This window comes from Pristiophorus japonicus, chromosome X, assembly GCF_044704955.1.
Source record: "Pristiophorus japonicus isolate sPriJap1 chromosome X, sPriJap1.hap1, whole genome shotgun sequence".
In the NCBI taxonomy this organism is placed as follows: Eukaryota; Metazoa; Chordata; class Chondrichthyes; family Pristiophoridae; genus Pristiophorus; species Pristiophorus japonicus.
The window spans coordinates 38,897,539-38,910,292 of NC_092010.1; positions in this window are offsets into that span (position 1 = coordinate 38,897,539).

A 12,754-nucleotide genomic window follows, 5' to 3' on the forward strand; every position below is an offset into this window, starting at 1 on the left:
CGCACCCATGGCTCCCGGCACGCGGACGCAACTAGGGGGAGGGGTGGCGGCGGCGCCAGCCTTGGCCGCCTTCGGTGGTTTGGCGGCCTTGGAGGCGGGGCAGTTCTTGCGAACGTGCCCCACCTCCCTGCAGGCATGGCACCGCACGCCGTCCGACGTCCAGAAGACGCGGTAGGCAGTCCCCTCGTGCACCACATTAAAATGACCTTCCGTCGTCTCCTCCCGCGCCAGCCGGACAAAGAGCTGGCGGCGGAAGGAGAACACGTGGCGCAGGCTGTTCTCCCTGAGGCCGAGCGGTATGGGGTTGATCCCTGACCTTACCTCCCCCAGTTGTTGTAGGTGAGGGAGGAGGAGCCCAGCGGAAACAAAGGGCGGGACGTTTGAAACGATGACCCTCTGCGCGGTGGCCTCGAGAGGGTCCACCGGCAGGAACGTCCCGCCCACCGTGAGCCCCTTTTCAAGGGCCAGGGACACCGCCCGCTCCGACCCCAGGAAGAACACGGCCTTCCCAGACATCTTGGAGGCTGCGACAATGGCCGAGGGGCCGACTACCCCAGCCATCGCCCGCACGCACTCCTCAATGCTCATTGTGGGGTGAGTGTAGCTCTTGACCCCGTGTTTCCTGGTTATAAGTCTGAATGGTGGCAGGGCAGCGGGTGGCGCAGGAGGTGCCGTGGATGTGGACACCGCCTGCGCATACGTCCTTGCTGGCCCTGCCACCGGCGTGGATGGGGTCGCCATCACGGGGTCCCTTTAAGGGCTACACCCACCCCAAAGTCACAGGCCTTAATGGTCTTTAATGGCCTCTTATGTTAACTGAGCAGAGGAGCCCTTAACGAGGCACCTCTCCCCTCGTTGACAATTGGGGAGAGGCCTTGCTCCCTCTGCTCAGTTGTCTTAATTGGGTTTTTTTTTATTAATTTGGAAGGAAAGGGTTCTCAGAGAGAGAGGGGAGAAACAGAGGGTAACGGAGAAAGAGAGAGGGGGGTGGGAAGGGGGGGGGGCTGCGAGGGCAGGTCTCCCCTCGCAGCTGTGGGTGGGTGCACTCCCCAGATGGCAAAACACAAAAGTCTTTGGGGTGGTCTTCAGGTGGGGGGAGAAGATGTCTTCACCTGGGGTAGCTGGAGCCACCAGGCACTCCTAACGATCTTTAATTGGGTGATTGATGACAATCTTCAGCCTGGTAGCTCCAGCTATCCCAGGCTAGGCAAATGTGGGGGGTGGGGGGGGGTTCCAATTGTGGGGGGGGCCCAGTTGTAAGCACGGCCCCCACGCACACTACCACACACACACACACACACCCCCCGCGATGTTCCGGCCCTCAGTGGTCTTCTTTCCTCCCCCCACCGAAACAACAAAGTCTTTTTGGGGAAATGCACCCACACCCACCTGTAGAATGTTGAGTCTCCCTCCTTCCACACTGGATGGTTGTTGTGGTTTTTCCCCCTCTCTCCAACTCCTTGCAGAATGGTAAAAGATGTTTAATGTTTTCTGCTTCCTCCTCCTCTCCCTCTGGATAGAAGTTGTAGTGAAGCCCCTTCCTTCCTTCTGTTCCTGGGCTGGTCTCAGGGCTCTCCAAGCAGGAGCTCAAGTTGATAGCAGCTCCTCTCACAGCTCACAGCTCCAACTGAGCAGGACACGCCTCCACAGCTCCACAATTGGTCCTTGTGCTTGAAACTCTTTTAGAGTCTACCTGCGAAAACATAAACATTAAACTGTGCCACCCGACCTGGGTGACACACCAGACATTTACAAGGCCCTTTTTTCCTTTTTTTGGTTTTTTTTTTGTGTTTTTCTTTTTTTTTGGTTTTTTTTTTGGGCACTAAAATAACAATTTTCCCCAGTGCCCCCTATAAAAGGGAAGGGGGACACTAAAAGCACCGGCAATTAAAACAAATTAACTTTAAAACGTAAAATCAAATTAAAATTTGGTTGCCGGGCGTGATGATGCACTCCAGTCCCTCCGGTGCCCACCTCTCGCGGAAGGCCGCGAGCGTACCGGTGGACACCGCGTGCTCCATCTCCAAGGACACCCTGGACCGGATGTAAGAGCGGAAGAGAGGCAGGCAGTCAGGTTGAACGACCCCCTCGACCGCCCGCTGCCTGGACCGGCTGATGGCACCCTTGGCCGTGCCCAGGAGCAGTCCTACGAGGAGGCCTTCGGACCTACCCGCTCCCCTCCGCACAGGGTGCCCAAAGATCAGGAGAGTGGGACTGAAGTGCAGCCAGAATTTCAGGAGCAGCCCCTTCAAATAATGGAACAGGGGCTGCAACCTTGTGCACTCAATAAAAACATGGAACACGGACTCCTCCAGACCGCAGAAATTGCAGGCGGCCTGGGAGTCCGTGAACCGGCTTAAAAATTTGTTGCACGGCACTGCTCCGTGCACCACCCTCCAGGCCAAGTCCCCGATGAATAGTGGGAGGACCCCTGCGTAGAGTGCCCTCCATCGGGGACCCCCGCCTCCTCCGGACGGCAAGATGGTGCGCCATGGCGTGTCCGGACGGCCGGCGAGGATGGCAAAGTTGAGGGTGTGCAGGAGCAGCCCGTACAGGAAACCCCTCCGCGCGGAACTGAAAGGCACGGAGGGGATTTCCCCGAGGCGGCTCAAGTTGTGAGGCGCCGGCCCCCGAGGGAGGTTCCGGGGTTTGGCGCCGATGAGGAATTCCGTCCGGACGGGGGTCAGTTCGGACGGGATCTCCCCACGTGCTTGAGCCTCCTCGATACACCTAACGGAGTCAGGGCCCAGAGCTGTTTTTAGCGACTCGATGGCATCGGCCGCGCGGCGGACGTTGGCAGAATTTAGGCGCCGCGCCAGCGTGACTGGCGCCATCCAGCCCGCTCCTCCGCCATCGAGCAGGTCCCTGACCCTGGTCACCTCACCAGCCACAGCCCTCTCTTCCGACCGCCACATGAAGCCTCGGCCGTGGAGGTACGGATTCCCGAGCAGCGGCTCCTGCAGGACGGCCGCCACTCCAGCCGGCGGAGAGCTGCGCTTGGTGGAGACTTTGTTCCAGACCCTGATGAGTTCCCTGTAAAAGACAGGCAGCTCCCGGAGGGCGGTCCTGGCACCCCCCAAGTTCACAAACAGGAGCTGCGTGTCATAATTGAGGTCGAGCTGCTGGCGGAAGAAATACCTCGCCAGAGCACACCACCTGGGAGGGGGCTCGACGTAAAGGTATCTCTGCAGGGTCTGAAGACGGAAAGTCGCGAGCTGGGCGCTGACGCACACCAACGACTGACCGCCCTCCTCAAGCGGGAGACTCAAGACCGCGACAGAGACCCAGTGCTTCCTGTTGTTCCAGAAGAAGTCCACCAGCTTCTTCTGTATCTTGGCGACAAACGCAGGGGGAGGGGTCAAAGTGACCAGCCGGTACCACAGCATTGCGGCCACCAGCTGGTTTATGACTAGCGCTCGACCCCTGTAGGACAGCACTCGGAGCAGTCCTGTCCAGCGCCCTAGGCGAGCGGCGACCTTGGCCTCCAGCTCCTGCCAGTTCGCCGGCCAGGCTTCCTCGTCGGGGCTAAGGTAGACTCCCAGATAGAGGAGATGGGTCGTGCTCCAGGCAAAAGGCCTGAGCTCCTCCGGCAGGGAGTCCACCCGCCACTGACCCACCAGGAGTCCGGAACATTTCTCCCAGTTGATCCTGGCGGAGGACGCGGCCGAGTAAATCTCCTGGCACTCACGCATCCTCCGCAGGTCAGCGGGATCCTCTACCGCGAGGAGCACGTCATCGGCGTAAGCCGAGAGGACGACCTCCACGCCCGGCCCTTGCAGAGCCAGTCCCGTCAACCTCGTCCGCAAGAGGCGCAGGAAAGGCTCCACGCAAACGGCGTATAACTGGCCGGACATGGGGCATCCCTGGCGCACCCCTCTCCTAAAGCGAAGGGGCGCCGTCAAGGACCCGTTAACCTTAATCAGACACTCCGCGGCGGCGTACAAAAGTCGGATCCGGGCGACGAAATGCGTCCCGAACCCGAAAGCGCGCAGAGTTCCGAGCAGATAGTCGTGATCCACCCTGTCGAACGCCTTCTCTTGGTCGAGGGATAGGAAGGCGACCGACAGACCAGCCTCCTGGGAGCAATGGATGAGGTCCCGGACCAGATGGATGTTGTCGTGGATCGTCCGGCCCGGGACCGTGTATGACTGGTCGGGGTGAATCATGTGGTCCAGCACGGCACCAAGGCGAGCAGACATCGCCCTGGCGAAGATTTTGTAGTCCGTGCTGAGGAGGGAGACCGGGCGCCAGTTCTTAAGGAGGCGGAGATCGCCCTTCTTAGGCAGCAGGACGATGACTGCCCTGCGCCAAGAGAGGGGCATCTCCCCGGTCGCCAGACTTTCCCCCAGGACCCGCGCGTAGTCGCTCCCCAGGACGTCCCAGAACGCCCTGTGGAACTCCACGGTCAGCCCGTCCAGCCCCGGGGATTTTCCCCTCGAGAGCCGGGCGAGGGCACCGGTCAGCTCCGCCAGGCTTAGCGGAGCTTCCAGATTTTCGGCGCCCTCCGGGCCGACCTTCGGCAGGTCCTCCCACAAAACTCTACGCGCTTCCTCGCTGGACGGATCCGGAGAGAACAGAGCCCCGTAATATTCTCGGACCCTGTTGTTGACGCCCTCCGGATCCGAGACGAGAGAGCCGTCGTCGGCCAGCAGCGTCAAGAGCTGCTTACGGACACTCTGCCTTTTTTCCAGCGAGTAGAAGAAGGGGGAGCCGCGGTCCAGATCCCGCAGGAACCGGATCCGCGACCTCACGAACGCGCCTCGGGACCCGACGAGCTGCAGGTCCTTCAGCGCGGCCTTCTTCGCTTCGTACACCGTCCGCAGGGCCGGGTCCTGGACGACTTGACCGAGACGGGCTTCCAGGTCGAGCACCTCTTTTTCTAGGCGCCCGACTCTGGCCGCCCGCCTCTTGGTCGACCCCCTCGCGTACTCTTGACAGAAGACGCGGACGTGAGCCTTGCCCACGTCCCACCATAGCCTCAAGGAGGGGAAGCCCCCCTGCTTCCTTCTCCAGTCGGACCAGAATCGACGGAACGAGTCCTGGAACCGCACGTCCTCCAGCAGCCGGTTGTTAAAGTGCCAGTACGCGGACCCCGCCCTCGCGCGGAGCGAAGCGAGCTCCGCCCACACCAGGTGGTGGTCCGAACACGGCACCGGCCGCATGGAGGCCGCCGGGACGCAGGAAACGTACGCCCGAGACACGTAAAGGCGGTCGACTCTAGACCATCCAACTCCAGGCCTCACCCAAGTAAAGGCGCTGGAGTCGGGGTGGAGATTTCGCCAGACGTCCACCAAGTCGAAGGACCCGACCAGGTCCCTCAACTTCTCCATCGCCGTCATGCACTGCGGGGCACCGGAGCGGTCCCTCGCCTCGAGGGTGCAGTTAAAATCCCCCCCGAGGACAATGCAGTCGCCGACGTCGACGGAGCCAAGAAGAGCGGACACCTCTTCAAAGAAGCGCGTTTGCTGCGGGCCGGGATGAGGGGCGTACACGCTCACGAGATGGAGCGGCACGTCCCCCAGGCGAACCGTTACGTGCAGCAAGCGGCCTGGCACGGGCTCCTCGACCCCCAAGATCTCCGGCTGAAAATGCGGGCCCAGCAAGATGGCCACCCCACTAGAAATGGCGGTGAGGTGGCTCATGCGGACCTCTCCTTGCCATTCCAGGAGCCACGTGGCTTCGTCTCCCGGAACGGTGTGGGTTTCTTGCAGGAAGCACACCGCATATTTCCCCTCCCGCAGGAGCGAAAAATTGTCAAATCTACGGCGTGCCCCTCTGCCGCCGTTGATGTTGAGGCTGGCTATGGTTATCTTCATGACAAAAGCATAGTGCAACCTCTACCTTAACCTATTGTGGGGGAGGGAGCGGAGTCTTTTGTTGAACTCCGCTCCCTCCGCAGCCCAGCGAGGAGTCCCTCGAGCTCGCGCAGCTCAAGGTGCTGCTCCTTTGTCAAGGGCCCGCCCGCGGCCAAGGTTTTAACGGCGGCGCGGACGGACCCCTTGATCAGCTCCGGCTCGGACCATTTTTTCCAGGGCCAGTCGGGCTTGGTCGCGGCGACCCCGGCTCTGGGCCAAAAAGTCCCGGAGTTCCTTTGCAGGAACGAGGAGGGCCTCAGCGGCGGCCGCGAGCAGATCCACCGCCTCCCTGGCGGTGGTCTCTAGGTCTTCACCCGCGTCCCCCACCGAGTCCCCGTCCTCCTCCGGGAGGTGGCCGCCAGCAGCCGGCCCATCGACCGCACAAGGTACGGCAAATGAACCGGCCGCTCCAACCGGCCCTGGCACTGCCCCGATCCCACCCCCAGGATCGTCGGCAGAGGAGTCCCCACTGGGCTCTTTTAAAAATGGTGCTGGGTCGGGAAATGACAGCGGAAGGGGTTCCCCCTCCGCCCCAGGAACCGGAGAACAAGGAGAGACCCGGCCATAGGAAATCCCCAGGCCCTCCAAGTGCTCCAGCTCCAAAGTAAGGGGCGAGGGTGGGTGTTCCTCCCCCTCCCCGCTGCCACCCCCCGGCCCAGCATCTACAGTGTCATAAATATTTGTTTCATTCTCTGCCGGGTCGAGCAAATCCCGGGGGAAGTTGGGTAATAGCTGGGCGGGCTCAGGTTCGGCCTTTTCGGCCTCGCCCGCCTCAGTCCCCGGGACGCTCGACCCGGCGGCTACGCATTCTTCCACTGGCCCCACGCCCCCCACGACAGGCAGATCTTCCACGCCCTCCCCAGGAGGCAGCGGCTGGGCAGCCTCGACTGCCTCACCCTCCCCGGGGAAAGACTCCTCGCGCCTGCAGCGCAATTTGGGGGCGCTGGTGGGGGACGCGGGACACGCGGCGGGCACCGCCTCCTCCGCGGAGGGATGTTGTTCCCCCTCCGCCTCATTGGGGCGGTGCCTCTTTTTGTTCCTGGGGGCGCGCGGAGTCAGGGAGACCTCCATGTCTGCCGAGGCCTCCCGCTCCGCCCCCCCCTTTTCCTTTTCTTGCCCGCGCCTGGGCCCCTCTGTGGTATTATTCAAGGGCCCGGGCACGGGCTCGGGGCACCCCGCGCTCGCCGGTGACTGGGTTGGGCTGAGCGCGGTGGTCAAACTTTCCGGCGCACCGAGGGGACCCGCCTCTAGATGTTTCTCCTTCTTCCGCGCCTTCTTTCCGCTCGGACGCTCTCCCTCCCCCCCGCCGGAGGCCCTGAAAACAAAGGCCTCCGACGATGCCCGCGCACCCATGGCTCCCGGCACGCGGACGCAACTAGGGGGAGGGGTGGCGGCGGCGCCAGCTATGGCCGCCTTCGGTGGTTTGGCGGCCTTGGAGGCGGGGCAGTTCTTACGAACGTGCCCCACCTCCCTGCAGGCATGGCACCGCACGCCGTCCGACGTCCAGAAGACGCGGTAGGCAGTCCCCTCGTGCACCACATTAAAGTGCCCTTCTGTCATGTCCTCCCGCGCCAGCCGGACAAAGAGCTGGCGGCGGAAGGAGAACACGTGGCGCAGGCTGTTCTCCCTGAGGCCGAGCGGTATGGGGTTGATCCCCGACCTTACCTCCCCCAGTTGGTGTAGGTGAGGGAGGAGGAGCTCAGCGGAAACAAAGGGCGGGACGTTTGACACGATGACCCTCTGCGCGGTGGCCTCGAGAGGGTCCACCGGCAGGAACGTCCCGCCCACCGTGAGCCCCTTTTCAAGGGCCAGGGACACCGCCCGCTCCGACCCCAGGAAGAACACGGCCTTCCCAGACATCTTGGAGGCTGCGACAATGGCCGAGGGGCCGACTACCCCAGCCATCGCCCGCACGCACTCCTCGATGCTCATTGTGGGGTGAGTGTAGCTCTTGACCCCGTGTTTTTTTGTTATTAGTCTGAAAGGTGGCAGGGCAGCGGCTGGCGCAGGAGGTGCCGTGGATGTGGACACCGCCTGCGCATACGACCTTGCTGGCCCTGCCACCGGCGTGGATGGGGTCGCCATCACGGGGTCCCTTTAAGGGCTACACCCACCCCAAAGTCACAGGCCTTAATGGTCTTTATTAGGCCTCTTGTAGATTGACTGAGCAGAGGAGCCCTTAACGAGGCACCTCTCCCCTCATTGACAATTGGGGAGAGGCCTTGCTCCCTCTGCTCAGTTGTCTTAATTGGTTTTTTTTAAAATTTGGAAGGAAAGGGTTCTCAGAGAGAGAGGGGAGAAACAGAGTAGCAGAGAAAAGAGAGAGGGGGGTGGGAAGGGGGGGGGGCTGCGAGGGCAGGTCTCTCCTCGCAGCTGTGGGTGGGTGCACTCCCCAGATGGCAAAACACAAAAGTCTTTGAGGTGGTCTTCAGGTGGGGGGAGAAGATGTCTTCACCTGGGGTAGCTGGAGCCACCAGGCACTCCTAACGATCTTTAATTGGGTGATTAATAACAATCTTCAGCCTGGTAGCTCCAGCTATCCCAGGCTAGGCAAATGTGGGGGGTGGGGGGGGTTCCAATTGTGGGGGGGGGCCCTAGTTGTAAGCACGGCCCCCACGCACACTACCACACACACACACACCCCCCGCGATGTTCCGGCCCTCAGTGGTCTTCTTTCCTCCCCCCACCGAAACAACAAAGTCTTTTTGGGGAAATGCACCCACACCCACCTGTAGAATGTTGAGTCTCCCTCCTTCCACACTGGTTTGTTGTTGGTCTTTCCCCCTCTCTCCAACTCCTTGCAGGATGGTAAAGATGTTGCAAAGTTCTCTGCTTTTTCCTCCTCTCCCTCTGGATAAAGTTGGTGGTGAAACCCCTTCCTTCCTTCTGTTCCTGGGCTGGTCTCAGGGCTCTGCAGGCAGGAGCACAGGTTGCTAGCTGCTCTCCTCACTGCTCACAGCTCCAACTGAGCAGGACACGCCTCCACAGCTCCACAATTGGTCCTTGTGCTTGAAACTCTTTTAGAGTCTACCTGTGAAAACATAAAACAATAACGGTGCCACCCAACCTGGGTGACACTCCAGACATTTACAAGGCCCTTTTTTTCCCCCCCTTTTTTTGTTTTTTTTTTGTGTTTTTCTTTTTTTTTGGTTTTTTTTTTTTTGGGCACTAAAATCACAATTTTTCCCCAGTGCCCCCTATAAAAGGGAAGGGGACACTAAAAGCACCGGCAATTAAAACAAATTAAACTTTAAAACGTAAAATCAAATTAAAATTTGGTTGCCGGGCGTGATGATGCACTCCAGTCCCTCCGGTGCCCACCTCTCGCGGAAGGCCGCGAGCGTACCGGTGGACACCGCGTGCTCCATCTCCAAGGACACCCTGGACCGGATGTAAGAGCGGAAGAGAGGCAGGCAGTCAGGTTGAACGACCCCTCTCGACCGCCCGCTGCCTGGACCGGCTGATGGCACCCTTGGCCGTGCCCAGGAGCAGTCCTACGAGGAGGCCTTCGGACCTACCCGCTCCCCTCCGCACAGGGTGCCCAAAGATCAGGAGGGTGGGACTGAAGTGCAGCCAGAATTTCAGGAGCAGCCCCTTCAAATAATGGAACAGGGGCTGCAACCTCGTGCACTCAATAAAAACATGGAACACGGACTCCTCCAGACCGCAGAAATTGCAGGCGGCCTGGGAGTCCGTGAACCGGCTTAAAAATTTGTTGCACGGCACTGCTCCGTGCACCACCCTCCAGGCCAAGTCCCCGATGAATAGTGGGAGGACCCCTGCGTAGAGTGCCCTCCATCGGGGACCCCCGCCTCCTCCGGACGGCAAGATGGTACGCCATGGCGTGTCCGGACGGCCGGCGAGGATGGCAAAGTTGAGGGTGTGCAGGAGCAGCCCGTACAGGAAACCCCTCCGCGCGGAACTGAAAGGCACGGAGGGGATTTCCCCGAGGCGGCTCAAGTTGTGAGGCGCCGGCCCCCGAGGGAGGTTCCGGGGTTTGGCGCCGATGAGGAATTCCGTCCGGACGGGGGTCAGTTCGGACGGGATCTCCCCACGTGCTTGAGCCTCCTCGATGCACCTAACGGAGTCAGGGCCCAGAGCTGTTTTTAGCGACTCGATGGCATCGGCCGCGTGGCGGACGTTGGCAGAATTTAGGCGCCGCGCCAGCGTGACTGGCGCCATCCAGCCCGCTCCTCCGCCATCGAGCAGGTCCCTGACCCTGGTCACCTCACCAGCCACAGCCCTCTCTTCCGACCGCCACATGAAGCCTCGGCCGTGGAGGTACGGATTCCCGAGCAGCGGCTCCTGCAGGACGGCCGCCACTCCAGCCGGCGGAGAGCTGCGCTTGGTGGAGACTTTGTTCCAGACCCTGATGAGTTCCCTGTAAAAGACAGGCAGCTCCCGGAGGGCGGTCCTGGCACCCCCCAAGTTCACAAACAGGAGCTGCGTGTCATAATTGAGGTCGAGCTGCTGGCGGAAGAAATACCTCGCCAGAGCACACCACCTAGGAGGGGGCTCGACGTAAAGGTATCTCTGCAGGGTCTGAAGACGGAAAGTCGCGAGCTGGGCGCTGACGCACACCAACGACTGACCGCCCTCCTCAAGCGGGAGACTCAAGACCGCGACAGAGACCCAGTGCTTCCTGTTGTTCCAGAAGAAATCCACCAGCTTCTTCTGTATCTTGGCGACAAACGCAGGGGGAGGGGTCAAAGTGACCAGCCGGTACCATAGCATTGCGGCCACCAGCTGGTTTATGACTAGCGCTCGACCCCTGTAGGACAGCACTCGGAGCAGTCCTGTCCAGCGCCCTAGGCGAGCGGCGACCTTGGCCTCCAGCTCCTGCCAGTTCGCCGGCCAGGCTTCCTCGTCGGGGCTAAGGTAGACTCCCAGATAGAGGAGATGGGTCGTGCTCCAGGCAAAAGGCCTGAGCTCCTCCGGCAGGGAGTCCACCCGCCACTGACCCACCAGGAGTCCGGAACATTTCTCCCAGTTGATCCTGGCGGAGGACGCGGCCGAGTAAATCTCCTGGCACTCACGCATCCTCCGCAGGTCAGCGGGATCCTCTACCGCGAGGAGCACGTCATCGGCGTAAGCCGAGAGGACGACCTCCACGCCCGGCCCTTGCAGAGCCAGTCCCGTCAACCTCGTCCGCAAGAGGCGCAGGAAAGGCTCCACGCAAACGGCGTATAACTGGCCGGACATGGGGCATCCCTGGCGCACCCCTCTCCTAAAGCGAAGGGGCGCCGTCAAGGACCCGTTAACCTTAATCAGACACTCCGCGGCGGCGTACAAAAGTCGGATCCGGGCGACGAAATGCGTCCCGAACCCGAAAGCGCGCAGAGTTCCGAGCAGATAGTCGTGATCCACCCTGTCGAACGCCTTCTCTTGGTCGAGGGATAGGAAGGCGACCGACAGACCAGCCTCCTGGGAGCAATGGATGAGGTCCCGGACCAGATGGATGTTGTCGTGGATTGTCCGGCCCGGGACCGTGTATGACTGGTCGGGGTGGATCATGTGGTCCAGCACGGCACCAAGGCGAGCAGACATCGCCCTGGCGAAGATTTTGTAGTCCGTGCTGAGGAGGGAGACCGGGCGCCAGTTCTTAAGGAGGCGGAGATCGCCCTTCTTAGGCAGCAGGACGATGACTGCCCTGCGCCAAGAGAGGGGCATCTCCCCGGTCGCCAGACTTTCCCCCAGGACCCGCGCGTAGTCGCTCCCCAGGACGTCCCAGAACGCCCTGTGGAACTCCACGGTCAGCCCGTCCAGCCCCGGGGATTTTCCCCTCGAGAGCCGGGCGAGGGCACCGGTCAGCTCCGCCAGGCTTAGCGGAGCTTCCAGATTTTCGGCGCCCTCCGGGCCGACCTTCGGCAGGTCCTCCCACAAAACTCTACGCGCTTCCTCGCTGGACGGATCCGGAGAGAACAGAGCCCCGTAATATTCACGGACCCTGTTGTTGACGCCCTCCGGATCCGAGACGAGAGAGCCGTCGTCGGCCAGCAGCGTCAAGAGCTGCTTACGGACACTCTGCCTTTTTTCCAGCGAGTAGAAGAAGGGGGAGCCGCGGTCCAGATCCCGCAGGAACCGGATCCGCGACCTCACGAACGCGCCTCGGGACCCGACGAGCTGCAGGTCCTTCAGCGCGGCCTTCTTCGCTTCGTACACCGTCCGCAGGGCCGGGTCCTGGACGACTTGACCGAGACGGGCTTCCAGGTCGAGCACCTCTTTTTCTAGGCGCCCGACTCTGGCCGCCCGCCTCTTGGTCGACCCCCTCGCGTACTCTTGACAGAAGACGCGGACGTGAGCCTTGCCCACGTCCCACCATAGCCTCAAGGAGGGGAAGCCCCCCTGCTTCCTTCTCCAGTCGGACCAGAATCGACGGAACGAGTCCTGGAACCGCACGTCCTCCAGCAGCCGGTTGTTAAAGTGCCAGTACGCGGACCCCGTCCTCGCGCGGAGCGAAGCGAGCTCCGCCCACACCAGGTGGTGGTCCGAACACGGCACCGGCCGCATGGAGGCCGCCGGGACGCAGGAAACGTACGCCCGAGACACGTAAAGGCGGTCGACTCTAGACCATCCAACTCCAGGCCTCACCCAAGTAAAGGCGCTGGAGTCGGGGTGGAGATTTCGCCAGACGTCCACCAAGTCGAAGGACCCGACCAGGTCCCTCAACTTCTCCATCGCCGTCATGCACTGCGGGGCACCGGAGCGGTCCCTCGCCTCGAGGGTGCAGTTAAAATCCCCCCCGAGGACAATGCAGTCGCCGACGTCGACGGAGCCAAGAAGAGCGGACACCTCTTCAAAGAAGCGCGTTTGCTGCGGGCCGGGATGAGGGGCGTACACGTTCACGAGATGGAGCGGCACGTCCCCCAGGCGAACCGTTACGTGCAGCAAGCGGCCTG